The sequence below is a fragment of the Trichosurus vulpecula genome, chromosome 8 (genome assembly GCF_011100635.1).
Source record: "Trichosurus vulpecula isolate mTriVul1 chromosome 8, mTriVul1.pri, whole genome shotgun sequence".
NCBI classification, from domain to species: Eukaryota; Metazoa; Chordata; class Mammalia; order Diprotodontia; family Phalangeridae; genus Trichosurus; species Trichosurus vulpecula.
In genome coordinates this window covers 263,078,619-263,092,565 of record NC_050580.1, presented here as the reverse complement: position 1 = coordinate 263,092,565, position 13,947 = coordinate 263,078,619, and the positions used below count along the sequence as shown (strand labels likewise).

The following is a 13,947-nucleotide window of genomic DNA, read 5'->3' as shown; positions in this document are numbered from 1 at the left end:
TTAAATTTTTGTTTAACCATTATAGATTTTGTGCATATATTTCTGTAACTATGGATTTCATGTAAAGAAACTAAATATAATTAGTGTTTAATAGTAATTTCTTAGAATCATTCAACTGGAATTTCACATGTCATAGAATTCTATCTTTGCATCTGTTTTTAATCTAAATTTTCTTTTTTATTGTAAACTTAATAAACATCAGCAAATATGAAAATTTCTATCTACAAAGAAGATCATATATGAAATAGTGAGCGTTTGTCACATACAGCTTCTTTTGAAGCATTTGCTAAATTTAATACAAAAGAAACAAAATTGCCCTCCTTGGTCCTTCTGTGAAATACCTGCATTTTATTGAAAAGAAAATTAAGGCATAGAGATGTTAAATGACTTTTCAAAAGTCACATAATTGGTAATAGAAAAAAATACTAAAGTTTGGTCCCCAGTCTTTTTGTTTTGGGCTCTTTCCCAGTGCTTCACAGTCGGATATTTGTAGCGTTTATGAATTCAGTAATTGTAAAAGTTTTTCTATTAAAGTTCAAGATTTAATTAATCAGCCTTTGTGCTTCTTTTTCTTATTTTTGACCATGACAAAAAACATGAGATCAGGCACACAGCCCTGCTTCACTCTACTGATGACTGGGAAAACATGAGAGCATAGTCCTTTATCCAGAACCCATGCAAGCATACCATCATGAAACTGGCATAGAATACTGATAAACTTCTCTGGGCAAACAAATTTCACCATGATCTTTCACAAGCCCACACAACTGGCAGTATCAAGTATTGGTCAAGTTGATGAATGTTGTGTACAGACCTCTGTTCTCTGTCTGGCATTTCTCCTGGAGTTGTCAGGCAGCAAACACCATGTCAACCATTACTCAGTCCTTTCTGAAGCTACACTGATTCTTGGGTTGATGGCCATCTTCCAGGTGAAGGATAAGCAGATTAAGGCAGACTCTGGCAAGAATCTTGTTAGCAATGACTAAGAATGTCATTCTTTTTAACTAAACATGATAAAACATCATAGATGCACCTTCATAGCAAGCCCTGGAATTTAATTGTAAGGAGAAAAGACTGGATGAATGTGAGTGTGACAAAGGTGATGTGCGGCACGGGGTGCTGGACTGATCATAGACTCATCTTCTCCAAGTTAAACATTCTCACTCAACAAAAGTGGTGGCCCCAAAGCAAAATGACTGTCAGGAGACTCAAAGTCAACAGATTAGAGTGCTTCTTCATGCTTGAAGTTTATTGCTGACCTGGAGGGAAAAACTGAGTCAGCACACAGTTAGCAACAATGGAGCAGAAAAGGTATGGGCAGCTTTCAGAGACTTGGTATGCAGCACCACATGTGTTCATCTGGGCCAGAACATTCAGAAACATCAGAATTGGTCTGATGAAAATGAAAGGAAAATTCAGAAGATGCTAAACAGAAAAATGAGAATTCCATAGAGTTTACCAGTGGGACAATTCACCTGTCTCTAAAAAGGCATCGTTTTACTCTATCAAAAGTAAAGTGCAAGTGAAGTTTAGAGAGATGCAGGATTCTTGGCTCAGTAAGAAGACAGATGAGATTCTGTTTTATGCTGATAGCAACAATCCAAAGCACTTCTATGATGTCCTGAAGACTATTTATGGGCCAATGACCTCTGGTGCATCTCAACCCCAGTGCTCTTGGAGCCACACTGATCAGTGATAAGGAAGTGATTTTGGAGAGTTGAGCTGAATACTTCCATAGTGTTTTCAACAGACATCATCAACCAATGCTGAAGCCATTGACCATCTACCTCAGATTGAAGTCAATCCCCTCTCTAGCCAAACATACAATTGAAGAAAAGGTATGGAATGCCATTATGCTCCTCTGATGTGGCAAAGTACCTGGTTTTGATTCCATCCCAGCGGAAATCTACAAGGCAGGGAGTCCACTGCTCAAACAGAAGCTGACTGAAATCTTTTGGGTAATGTGGCAAGAGATCAAGGATGCCTCAATTATCCATCTCTATTTTTTTAAAAAAAGGAAGCGTATCTGTGGTAGTTACTAGTTGAGTATCTCCTTCAGTTCTGTAAGAGGCATGAGAGAAATTTAGTATATAGCTAGGTTCTGATGAGAACTTGACATAAAAAAAGATGAAACAATACAGTATCAGCACCAAGGAAAACACTTTAGTAGCCCTAGTCTTAATTGGCTCTCCTTGAAAGTTCTTTTGCATTATCTGAGGCAATCAGAATAGCTACTTGCTGAATATTGTGATGTTATTCACACAACCTTTATTGGAAGAGTAGTTATATCAAAATTGCTCAATAAGCTTTGGCTTTCACCCCATATTCCAACTCCTACCCACTTTTAAAAAATAGTTGACTCAGGAGCTGAGCAAGGAATGATAGATTCTTTGAGATAGTGGGAAACCTCATGATGTTATTTGGTCCAACCTTCTGCCTTTAGCTTAGTAAGATATTACCAGTTTTATAGATGAACACACTGAACCTCAGAGATGCTAAGTGTTTTATCCAAAGTCACAGAACTAGTGTAGGGACGAGACTAGGATGAGTTCTTCTTAATCCACTATTTTTTCTGCTTTATTTGGATACTTTGGTGGACCTGAGATTTAATTTGTTTAAATACTTCATTTGTATTATATTAATTTGCATTATGCCCTCTTTATAACCCCATAATTCTGTCATAGATCTACCAACATTAGACGCTCATCTCTTATTCTTTTAGTATTTCAATCGTTGCACCACTTGGGGTATCTATCTTTTATCTTTCATTCTTGCTACATATGTCCACCTCTTTCCATTCATACATAATTCTATCTTTTCCTGCTGCTTGTGATATACACATCAACATTGGTAATATGCAGCTAACTTTTGTCCACCATTAAATCAGTAAGGCAAGATTCATGACCTGGAGGATGACCACAAACATGCCTGTATGGTTCAGAATCGCAAAGTATGAAAAACTCTCTAGGTAGAAGGCAGAAGAAATATAACATTTATTTAGGCAACAAAGATTCAAATCCCAGAACCAGTAATTCTAATTCAATATAGCAGTAATTGTATTCCAGAACCAGTAGGCCCATGTCAACGTAGCAACAAGGAGATTAAAACACAGTATTACAGCAAAGAGCCATTATCCTGTAACCTTCCCTCCTACTAGGGCCTTCCCACAAACAATCATTCACAAATCCTAACTGTTTGCTTGCCAGCATCCTCTCCCGCCTCGGTCCTCTGGTCTGCACCTCTCTGGTCTCAACTCTCCCCTCAGCACTCTCTTCTGCAGCTCTGTGGACTTGGAGTTCTTACTCCTTCTCCTTCGGCTGAATTCTGGAGTCTGGCTTCTCTTCTGAGTTCTGAATTCTTGGTTCTCAATAGCTACCTTCTGGGTGTATATGTTCTTTTTGGGGACCTGAGGGCTTCATGAGCAATAGGCAAAAGAGCATGGGAAAGATCTTTAATCAGTGATTGGCATCACAAAGCTTCAGGCCCCGCCTTTCTTAACTGGCCCCACCTGAGGCCTAATGAACGGGTGGGAAAGATCTTCAATCACATTATCACCACATTCATGTACCTTTGAGGGTTATTTGTAATTTTAGCTCCTCCAAGATTGGGGTATTGCATAATTTATAACCATATAGCTTAACTGGGAAAATAGCAATATTAAGGAGGTGGGCTCTGCACCAAGAGCTATTTGGGATCATTGAAAGCATTGAGGTTGTAGTATTTAGTACTTCTATTTCATTATTTCAAAGGCAAATATATTTTGGCCATCTAGTAAAGGGTCCTTAGAATAATAAGAAAGGACTTCATTTTACATGTGATAAACTGAATATGAGAGATAGATTAAACAGTTTGCTCAAGGTCATTACAGATTTATATGCTTTTGTCATTGGACTTCTTTTATAAGTTGGCCCTCATCTATAAGAGATAGATCTACCATAATTACTAATATCTTTCACTGCATTTTAATGTGGTTTTTTAGGGTGGTAGGTAAGAGCTTAGGGCTATTTGCAAATAATCCACTTAGTTTCACAAAACCAGTATTGTCCACCTGAATGTAACAATTTGATCAATGTATATTTTTCATCCACTTCATTTTGTGGTGTGGATTGTCACACTTATTATTTTTTGAATTGTGATATATTTAACTAAGAAAGCACTGTAGTACTCTGAGCCTTGATACAAATAGTAAAATCTTATCTTATTTTATGTTACATTATATTAAAATACTTAAATTAATTCTGCGAAAATATTGTTGAGAATGAGGAAATTTGTCTTTCAAACCATGTAATATGGATTTATATGGCTTTTTAAAAATATGGAACACTTTTCAAATTTGTATTTCATCCTTATACAGGGGCCATGAGAATCTCTATCATTTCAGTACATGTACCATCTAAGCAAACATAATTTATATGTTTTTTTAAGCCTTTGTGATTATTTTGAGTTTATATGCTAGAGTGAGAAATTTTTATGAGAATAGGAATGTATCTATCCCTGGTATAGATTCCCCTGCTTTCTCTAACCGAATACCCATTCTTACCAAAATGTACCTCATCTTATAGCATGCCTGCCCTTTCTCAAGACATTTTCCACTACTCTTTTCCAAAAATTTTTTGTAGAAAGCTGGTTCCATTGTGTGCAAACTTCGCACAACTCTAAAAACTCTTGGTACTCTTCTTATCCACCTATTTAGCATAAGAGAAATCTGGGACTCCTCAAGATAAGACAAGCTCCTTCTCCAAGGAAATCTTACCTTTTATTCCTCTTCCTGATTCAGTGTAAGAGGAAAAAAAGTTTAGCCATTTCCTGGTACTCCAACAATATGAGGTAACCTGCTTAGCTATACTCGGCAATATAATAAGCACGATCTGCATTTTGTTGCTTTCTGGTTATTTGGAAAGGAGGATGTAAAAAGATAACCCTTCTTTACTTGACTCCAACTAGAACCACAGGTCTTGGGAAAAAGGACAGCAATGGGTCATATGACTAGACAGAACTACCAAGAACTACCAAGTTGAAACCTTCTCAATTCAAAACTGATGTTATCTTAAAAAGGAGTGGTGAATCCTCCTACTGGGTGTGCTGGGCAGATCCTACTAGATCTTTGATAGATGTCATGGTAGAGGGCTGATCTTCTTATCTGGAAGAAATGAGATCAAGTCTCGCCTCTGACCCATGCTACCTATGTGGACATGGGCAAGGCATTTAATCTCTCAGTGGCATATTCAACTTTCTAAGTTTATAAAGCACTTTGCTGATGGGCATCTATTTTGGGAGATTCCTGTACTGATGGAATCATAAATTAAATATGTGTGTGTGTGTGTGTGTGTGTGTGTGTGTATGTGTGTGGTGTTGTGTATCTTTGTCTTGCTTATCAACTTCTTCCTCCTGACTATACTCTTTTCCTGAAGCTAAATTTTTCAGGAATCACAGATTGAACTTTTTTTTTCAGCTAACTGGTGCTTTTTTTTTTCCTCCTAAGGAGCTGTTTTCAATCAATTGCATAAGAACACAAAATATTATGTCCTATCAGTTGATGATCTAAATTAAAACCAGTTGTAATACATAGTGTAGAGGTCAGGGAATCATATGTTTTAGGTGTGCTCAAGACCCCAAAATACCAACACACCAGGTCCTGCTTCAGTGAATTCTTCTCAAGCCTTCTCATAGCCAAAGAAAGACAAAGTTTATTACAGATTCGCCATATTGGGTTGTCTTGAGAAATCTCACCCTTTGTGATGCTTGTTTTCACAAGAGGGCCAGATTCCACCTGAGGTAGTTGGAATCTGAGCACCTTCATGGAGGAAAGATGAAACTTATATACACAAAGTTTGTAGGAGGGATCTAGGGTGGTCCTGGGGTGATGGGAGGAGGGGTTCAGGGAGGGTCTTGAGGAGGAGTCTAAGGAGGAGCTTGATGGGACTGAGATGAAGTCAGACTCAAGTCAGAACCAAGAGAATGGGATTAAAGGTGGGACATAGCTGAAGGCTACCTGAAGATAACAGACAATGTAGGGCTAGGCTAGTTTAAGGGTTACATATTTAGGCATAGACACTTTGACAGGATCAAGGGTGGAAACTAGTCAGACAACGGAAGGCTAGGCTAGGCTAAGAGTAACCTAGCCTAGAGATTTGGGCCTAGCAATAATGAAAGGCTTATGGTCTCAGGCAAATGCCTCATCTAGTGGGAAGATTCAAGGGGAGTTCAAGGGGGCTCCCACAGTCTAAACCTCATCAGATCTCCTTAATCTATACCAGACTCCGAGGCAATGTGTTCCTATCTCTTCTCTAGTTTTGCCCATTATTTCCTGCCTGCTTTGTAATCTGAATCCCAAATCCAGCCTATATATTTGAATTGTGCTCTTACCTATTTCTTTCTGCCCAGATTTAGTTTTTTAGATGAGATAGACTGAAGACTTGTCTCTTATTTTCCATTTCACTTTTGGGTGCTTTGGAGAGGCCAATGCCTATAAGAGATAGCTAGACTTTGTATTAAAAAACAAACAACTTGATTTACATGCATACTTTAGCAATACCACTACCAGATCTGTATCCCAAAAGAGATTAAAAAAAGGAAAAAGACCTATATGTACAAAAATATTTATAGTGGCTCTTTTCTGGTGGCAAATAATTTGAAATTGAGGGCATGCCTTTCAATTGGGGAATGGCTGAACAAATCGTGCTATGTGTTTCTGATGGAATATTACTGTGCTGTAAGAAATGATGAGCAGGACGCTCTCAGAAAAATCCGTAAAACTTGCACGGACGGATATGAAGTGAAATGTATTGTGTATAAAGTAAAAGCAATATTATAAGATGATGAGCTGTGAATGATTTAGCTATTCTCAGCAATAGAGTGGTCCAATTAAATGCAATCCATCCCCAGAGAAAGAACTGATGGTGTCTGAATACAGACTGAAGCATACTTTTAAACTTTATTTTTCTTGAGGTTTTTTTTTTTTGGTCTGTGTTTTCTTTCACAACACGACTAATATAGAGATGTGTTTTGCCTGACTACACATGTATAACCTATATCAAATTGCTTTCCTTCTCAACAAGGGGGGGTGAGGAGGGAAGAAGAGAGAATTTGGAACTCAAAGTTTTAAAAATGAATGTTGAAAAAATTGTTTTTACATGTAATTGAAGAAAATAAAATACTAAATAAACCTTTAAAATGGAATAAAAAAATTTTAAAAACTTGCTTTAAATGATTACTTTTATACTTACTACATGTGTGACCTTGGTCAAGTCATAATCTCCCTGGTTTTAGTTTTCTTATTTGTAAAATACAGAAGTTATATACTCATGGACCCTTAAAAAACTCTACTAGGTTTATACAGCAAATAGATCAAAGAGGAAAAAGACCTATATGTACAAAAAATATTTATAGCAGCTTTCTTTTTGTGATGTCAAAGAACTTGCAGCTCAAGGGTTGCCCATTAATCGAAAAACGAGGAAACAAATTATGGTATATGAATGTAATAGAATACTATTATGTCATAAAAATGATGAAAAGGATAGTTTTAGGAAAAGTAGAAAATTTGTGTTGACTGAAGGAGAGTGGAGTGAGGAGAACCAGTAAAACAAGTTACGCGATAACAACATTGTAAAGAACTGTTCTGATCAATAAAATGGCCAGCTGTGATTCCAGAACACTGAGGATGAAGGATGTGACCCACTGTCACCAAGGCCACCTCCTTTTGTACCTGGCTGCACTACTTTGAGCCTTCTCTGGTTTCTCCATCACTGTGCAGGCAAAGTAAGGCTTTAAATATGGATCTTCTGAATTATTTTTGTTAAGTGAAGACCCTACACATCAAAAGACGTAAAATGAAAAATCTGTACTGGACCTAATCAATGTCACAAATGTCAGATATTCAATTATGTTATAGACCTGGTGAGGTATCACAGGGGTGTCCAACTCAAGACAACAAACATTTATTATAATCTACTAAGCTGAAGGCACTTTGCTAAGCACTGGAGATATAAAGACAAAAATCAAGCAATCCCTGCCCTCAAGGAGATGACTTCAGATGGAAGAGGCAACATGAATTTAGACAGGTTCATTCAAGATACAAAAAAGTAGATAGAAGGCAACTTTCTAGGAAAGTGTTCTAGCAGGACAATGGGGAGGACCAGAAAAGGCCTCCAGCAAACATCGGTATTAGAGCTTAATCATGAACAAAATCAGGGATTCTAAGAGGTGAAAGCGAGGAGGGAGAGCATTCCAGATGTGGAGGACAGCCAATGCAAAAGCTTGGAGACCAGAGAGGAAACATTCTACACGAGGAACAGCAAGTCAGCTGCTTGGCTGGACTGGGATGTATATAGAAGAAGGGAGGAATGTGTAACATGTCTGGAAAAATAGGGAGGGCCCAGGTTGTGGAGACCTTTAAATGCCCAGCAGAGAAGTTTAAATGATCTACAAAGACAAAAAGAAAATAGTGTCTGCCATCATGTGGTTTATATTCTACTATGGGCTATGGGGTGTGTGCGTGCATGTGTGTGTGTGTGTGTGTGTGTCTCATTCATACATATATATCTGTGTGTACACATTTGAGGAGGGAGAGGATACTAATATTTGGAGATGTCAGATGAGAAAGTGCTGAGCCAAGCTTCAAAGGCTTGAGAGGTGGAAATGATGAAGGAATGTGTTCCAGGTATGGGGCATGGCAGAGAGAGGAGACCATTATGCTATTGGAGGGAGTGTAATTGCTTTACAATTGAACCCCAGAAGCATTATCAAGCGTCTACTATATGGAGGGACTCTGCGTATGCTGCGAAATATACAAAGGTTAATTCAGTTAATGCCTTCAAGAAGTTTTCAATCTTTTCTCCTCATTCCTCCATCAGAATGCAAACTCTGCGAAAGTAAGGAACATTTTATTTATTATATTTGTATCCCCAGTGCCTAGCACAGTGCCTGAGACATAGTAGTGACTTAATAAATGCTTGGTGATTGCTTGATACAGTCAATGAATCCTAGCTCAGCAAAACAAAACATTCCCTTCCCCAAAGATGTTCCTATATTGGCATCATTCAAAGTGGACCTGTATGGAATCAAATAGCAGAAGCTGTATAGGTGAGGGAGATCTAGAGGGAATTGTTTTCTGGTGAATTCTTAGAGATCCAGGAGTTTTCTGCAGCCGCCAAGATTGCACCAGGTAAAAGAAAGGCATAGTCCTTCAACTATGTGCAGGGAATTGTCAATCAGCAAACCTTTATTATGAGACTTTTCTGTGCCAGGCATGGTACTAGGCTCTGAAGAGACAAAGATAAAAGTGAAAAAATACCCAACCTCAAGGAGCTTATATTCCATTAGCAGAGATGGTAAGTAGAAGAGAAAACAAATGCACCAGCTTAAAAACAGAGAGGGGAAGTTAATGATCATATTCTCAAAAGTCAGTTTTCTCTGCATTGTTATTCATATAGTATGTATAACATATTGCTAAAATATAATCAACCAAATGGCAATTGTGTGCACAGCTGTACCTAAAGTACTACGGGGGAATACAAACGTTTTTTGTTTGTTTTTGCTTGAAAGCATCTTTGTATGAAGGCTACACACACATATATATGTATATATTTAATATATTTATATTTAATATATAAACATATATACTAAAAAGGTGGGCTTTTACCTTCACTTTGAAGAGGGCTTCCCAGAAGGCTTTTCCAGTCCAATCAGGCAAAGCAAAATGTTATTTTTTTTAATTCCTAAGACTAGGCTATATTAATTAACTTATATATCAAAGGACTTGAGAAAGCAGAGACAAGGAACCCAACCAGCATTCATAGGAGGCAGGGTACACAGAGTACAGTCACAGTCACTGGCAGAGTAAGAATACAATCACAATTTAAAGGGGAGCTAGGATGCCAAGGCAGGAAGAGACAACCCAGGATGATCCTTTAAGAGGCTATCCCCAGGGCTCAGAAAGTTGTTATGTATACCAAATTATGCCCACTATGTCCATCATCCCCAAATCTATCAGGGTCACTCAGAGATGCTGAAGAGAACCAGACATTGTGCAGAGGGTCAGGGTCTCAAGCATGTATGATTTATTACCTGCCTCTGATGTCACAAGACACTAAACAGGGTTTTGTGGAATTTTGATGTTTCTTGTTGAGAAGTGCCTTGGAATACTACAGAAAAGTAAAGTGGTGGCAGGTAGAAGAATGGGGTATATCAAGGACAGAGACAATCTGTTGTAAAAGACCATAGGCCTGAAAACTAACCATAAGTTCCTCCTGATTACAAGATAACAATACAAAAAAGAAAACAATGCATGGTATAAAACAAGCAATATGATTGCAATCTCACATGGGGTAAGTACAGTACATGTGATTTCACTGGGATAGGAGCCACTCCTGAGCCAGGAAACTCCATGATAGACTGAGTGAGTTGTGTACAGCAGTGATAAATGAAGTATCTTACCCAAAGTCACATAGCTAGTATGGTTCAGAGGCAGAGCTCGAATCAAGGTCTTCATGGCTGGGAGCGAGCTCATCATCTGCTATGCCATTCTGCCTCTCTGTTCCTATTCCATAGCATATTAATGGCAATGCCTGTTTGATTAAATACCTCTTTTACTCATGACTGGGAAGGAGTTGAAAGATACTTGTGATCCTCATACCATTTTAATTGAGTTTTGGTAACTACTAATTCTTTAATGGGAAAAGGGATTATCATCATGGCTAATCTCCCATTATTATTCAAAGAGACTTTTTCCTGAATAAATTTCTTAGGACAATTTCTAATTTTCTTTTTTCTTGAAAATCCATTTTTGTGGCACAATCTTGGCCTCAGCCTATTCTGTAAAAGGGGGACTTTACTAGAATACAAAATTTAATGCATATGTATGTATATACATACATAATGTGCTCAGAGGTCTAGGTTCCTATTCATAGGAGAGGGATTAGTTCCTGAGAGTACAGTCAGTACTCTCCCTACCCTGTTCTAAAAATAATCGCAATTTCACTGTTTATGCAGATATGACAACACCAATCTCATTAACCACAAGTGACTTACCTTGCTGGGGTGCACAGCATTGATTATTCATCCAGTGACGGCCTTGACAAAATGATAGGCATTACTCATCATGACTGAAATGAATCATCAGGCTTATGACTGATAGGGAGCACTGCCAGAAAGTTTCTGTGTGGATGCATAAAGCCTGCAGTTATTATTAAACATGCCTTTGATCCTAAATTGGAGGTGATTCATTTGATCAAGTGCAAAGCTGGTGACTCTCAAAAGAGGGAACTATCTATCATAAACAGGGACCTCCTCGGAATCAATAACTAAGCTCCAACTAAAATTAAGCCTAAGCTAAAATCAAACACTTCTTCTCACTCTAATGGATAGGATCTGTTCCTATGATATAGAGAGTTTCATTTTTATTCACAATTTGTTCATTCAATAGACATTTGTAAAGCAATTTCTGTGCTAGGTGCTTGGGAAAATAGTGGATTGATGGAGGGAGGTGGGGAGCATCTTCTTACTGGACACCCTTGATCAGGCATCTCAGTTTCTTCTTTGTTCAAAATTATCATCAGCATCAAATTTTTAGTAACAGTAGCTATCTAATTGATGCTAGATGACATCTTTTTTTTTCTTTGTGAACTGACTTAAATATTTCATATGGTGACAGGATCCAAATAATTGGAACATGAAAACAAGATTTAGTCAGGGCGAGGCAGGGGGAAGGGTGAGGGTGTGTTTTTAGGTCCCAATTCTATCTTTTACTAGTTGTTTCATTATTTCAAATAATCATAGAATCTCAAAGCTGGGAAGGGATCCCCAAAGCAATTTAGTCTAATCCGTAAGTCACCAAATATCTCCTGCAAAACATTTATTGTTTTTCAGTTGTGTCCAACTCTTCTTGACCCCATTTGGGGGTTTTCTTGGTGAAGATACTGCATTGGTTTGCTGTTTCCTTCTCCAGCACATTTTCCAGATGAGGAAACTAAGGCAAACAGGATTAAGTGACTTGCCCAGGGTCACACAGCTAGTAAGTGTCCAAGACCAGATTTGAACTCAGGAAGATGAGTCTTCCTGATTCCAGGCCTGGTTCTCTATTGCACTACCTAGCTTCCTCCCCACCCCCACAAATGTTTTAGTGATGCTTTTAAAAATATTATCACTTCTTAATGATGCACTCTTTAGTACCCCCAGAACTCTCTTTCATAACAATGTAGTATGGTTCAGCCAGACAAACCAATAGATTGATCTTATCTGACAATATATACCTCTTTCCTTACCTGTAGCCCACGACCTCTCTGCTGAGAGAAATGAAGAAAACTCATGAAGTCCTTCTTAAATCCATTGAACTGTTCAGTGATAACAATCTTCCTGAATGTCATCTGGTTAAGAGAAGGAAAGCTAAAGGAACCACTTCCACTGACATCTGTACCCAATGTTTTCAGAAGGTACTGAATGCTCACTGAAGCATTGTAATAAGCTATTTTTTTTCTTTTTTATTACTACTTTAACTATTATAACCAAACATGAACAACTTAATAGAAAAAGAATAAAAGAGAAGATTGGATATGAAATGGTATAGTTCTCTTAATGCAGTTTATTTTTAAATGTATATTAAAGTTAATGGATCAACAGCAAAAATGTCCCTTTTCTCTGTCCTGAATTTTTTTTGTTGGTTGCTTTCTATTTTTAGAACTTGAGAAGTGTAGCGAATAGAGAGCTGGGCTCAAAGCCAGGAAGGCCACCTCTGTCACCTCCTAGATGTGTGACTGGAGCAAGTCACTTAGTTTTTCCATGTTCTAGGCAGCTCCATAGGTCTATAAGGGAAGGTGCCTATTTACCATCGATTCTTTCTCTGGCAATGGATAGAATTTTTCATCCTAAGTTCTTTAGAGTTGTCTTGGATGATTGTATTACCGAGATTAGCTAAGTCATTCACAGCTGACCATCATGTAATCTTGCTGTTACTTTGTCCAATGTCCTCCTGGTTCTGCTCATTTCACTTTGCATCTGTAAGTCGCTCCAGGTTTTCTGAGAGCATTCTGCCACAATCACATACCACAACTTGTTCAGCCATTCCCTAATTGATGGGCATCCCCTCAATTTCCAATTCTTTGTCACCACTAAAAGAGCTGCTATACATATCTGTGTACATATAGGTCCTTTTCCTTTACTGTCTGTTTTTTCTGTTCTATTCTACCAACTAATTCACTCCATCCCTCCAACCCCGCCCCCCCCATACTCTTCCTATTCTTAGAATGGATCTTTGATCTCATTAACGAGGGTACTACTATCAATGGCTCCTATCTCAACCCATCTATCTTATCACCCTGGGTGAATCCTTTAACTACCCTTTCGTAAATCTTCCACAAAAGAATTTTCCAATGGATTTGGGTCCTTTCTCTGGGTCCTTGAATATTTAATGGTTACAAGTATAACATTCAGTCTATCGGGTGACCCCATTTTATCCTTATGTACATTCAGAATTCATAATCATTTAACAGGTTTATATACTGCCATGTGATGACACTATTACTGTAGACATTCGAGCTCTCAATCAGTCAGTCTCTATTATTATGTTCAAGGATGGATGAGTGACGTTCTCAATCACTGACTACATGAAAAAACAGAAGCCATCTAGAAGTTAAAGAAAAAGAAAGAATCAATTGTTTTTATAATGACTTTTTAAAAATTTTAGCATGTAATTTTAGTAGCAACTTCTCAAATCCCACTTCTCATTCTTGCTCATGAATGTTCCCTACCTAACTTGGAAACTAATTTAATAGTAATTTTCAAGTCACAATAGATTCTTAAAGGAACATACATTACCAACCTACAGACAGGAGGAGCTGCCCGCTTTCTCTGGTGCACAGGGGATGTTCTCAGTAGATTTCTCCAGGTGATTTCTTACCATTTAATTCAGCACTCTTGACAATGCACTTAGCTTTGAAAAATTAGGTGCTACAG

General features: G+C 37.9%; 1 pseudogene; it reads right to left on the bottom strand.

Annotated features, from left to right (window-relative positions):
• Nucleotides 1-4,309: 4,309 nt before the first annotated feature.
• LOC118830376 lies at nucleotides 4,310-4,408 on the bottom strand (annotated as a pseudogene).
• Nucleotides 4,409-13,947: the final 9,539 nt, after the last annotated feature.